General features: G+C 38.5%; 1 protein-coding gene across 1 annotated transcript in view; it reads left to right on the top strand.

Annotated features, from left to right (window-relative positions):
- The first annotated feature begins 465 nt into the window (after window positions 1–465).
- The window catches only part of tob1a (transducer of ERBB2, 1a), a 3938-nt gene continuing 2437 nt past the window's right edge, over window positions 466–1966 (top strand). Inside the window, exon 1 of the mRNA XM_066704751.1 lies at window positions 466–751. The gene's annotated coding sequence lies outside the window, so the exon portion shown is untranslated. The remainder of the gene's footprint in view (window positions 752–1966) is intronic.

Raw genomic sequence — 1966 nt, 5'->3', positions numbered from 1 at the left:
AATTCTATTTTAAACGTAAAGCATACACAAAGCTATAGCTGCACTAACTAGTTTTGGAGGGTGCCACAATATATTTTTGTTAACAAAAATCCCATTACTAATAGATCATTTGCAAGTGCATTTAAATGTCCTAATACACAATTTAAAGCCCCACATAATTGACAGGCCCTACAGGCAATCGTTCCTCTCCTTGTAGCCATCCAGCCAATCGCTGGGATGGGGGGCGGGACAAGGCGTCTTTGTGACGCAAAGGCTCTCGCGTTTCTAGGAATTTGGAAATGTTGATTGACTGGAGACAGCGGCCAATGAGACGTAAGGATTACCCAGCAGCGCTGACGAACCGAGGAGAGAGTGGCCAATGGCAGCAGGCGAGGCGGGGTCCTGTGTGTTTTGACCTCTGAGAACCGCATCACCGCCTACCTCATGCCCGTGGCGGAGGGAAGCTATAAAAGCCGAGCCGATGACAGCTGACGGGACAGAGTTGTAAAAACTCCCAGGCGGTGGGGAGTCAGTTAGCCTGCAGAGAGCGAACGAGAACGAAAAATAACTAAAAATAGAAACCCAGCAAAAACAAAACAAAACGACAAATACACAATAATCGACAAACATTCACACGGACTGGAATATCTTTTTAACTTATGAATATATAAATTGTATATGAAGAAAGTATTTATATATATTATCCACTTTTCTATTTGCACTACTTCAAAAAACAACTGCTGTGAATTTTTTTGTTTTTCCTAAAAAGCAAGTAAGTATTAAGCTGTTTCCTAACCGTGTGTTTTTTAATGTTTTTATTTTCTAGCTGTGTGGTTTGGCTTGATTAGAAGGTGCCATGTCCTTTTTTCATGCGATTGATGTGGTATTTAAACTACGTCAGTCCGAGGGAAAGGAGTCCTATACATTATTGTTTATGGTTGCAATTTCAGAGACATTTGCAGTTAAATCAATGGGAGGGTTTAGTTTTGAAAGCATATTTGATAGGGGTAATTCGTATTTAAAATAAAACCAGCCTTTTTCTTAAATATTTGATGTGTACGTGTGTCCGTGATGAGACCTCAAAGGTCATATTTGCGGATTGTAATCTGGAAGTTATTGCATGCAATAGAGTCCTTGTCATTATTAGAAATGTGTATATATGTAAATAATATATATATATACACGAACACGCATTATTAAAGCCTTCATTGGGTATTTCAGCTTTAAGGCTATATTTATAGTTGGGATTGCTACAATTGTTTTAATGTGCTCTAAATGCACCTGGTAATTGCTTTTAAATGTAACATTTTGCGTTGACAAGCCCTTCATTCTGTAGGAAAAATGGCTCTTCTGTCAGCAGCTGCGAGTTTGTGATAAGAAATTTAATGAGATTCAACCATTTTATTATGTAACACTTTCAGCCTGTCTGAACAGTATTGCTGAACAGCCTCCCTTTTCCATTTTGATGCTTGATTTTCTTTCCCCCTCGTTGTATTTGCACTGATCGTTTTTCAGTCGCAATTAGCGTCCAAATATATAATCGGCTTTCTATTATTTTTTTCCTACTGGTAGATTAACCTTGGTTGGCATCAAAAATACGTTCACTTTCTTTTGCAAGTATATGGTGAAGCGACTTGAATCCATAATCCGTATAAACTAGCATGTTTGTATACGTGTAAATATACATGGAGGTGTATTTATTCGAGCTTTTGCTGCATATATGCACGTCTGCTGTGTTGGTTTTATTTTCCCTATCCCCACCCTATCCTTATCGAGCAGCGTTTAAAGGTCATTTTACCGCACTGGCTTGAAGATTAACAAGATTATTTTTTTCTTTGCTTTCGCTCCTGAATACTAATTCCTTTCTCCCTGCTGTCGGTTTGCGAAAGATTTGCGAAAGGCACTAACTTAATACATCCACTAATTTCGTTGTGGGGGGAGAAAAAAAACAATCGTTTATCTGCATGTACCAGTAAAGAATAGGATC

This window comes from Amia ocellicauda, chromosome 5 (genome assembly GCF_036373705.1).
Source record: "Amia ocellicauda isolate fAmiCal2 chromosome 5, fAmiCal2.hap1, whole genome shotgun sequence".
Classification (NCBI taxonomy): Eukaryota; Metazoa; Chordata; class Actinopteri; order Amiiformes; family Amiidae; genus Amia; species Amia ocellicauda.
The sequence above is the reverse complement of the archived record's forward strand: the minus strand, read 5'-3'. Positions and strand labels throughout refer to the sequence as shown.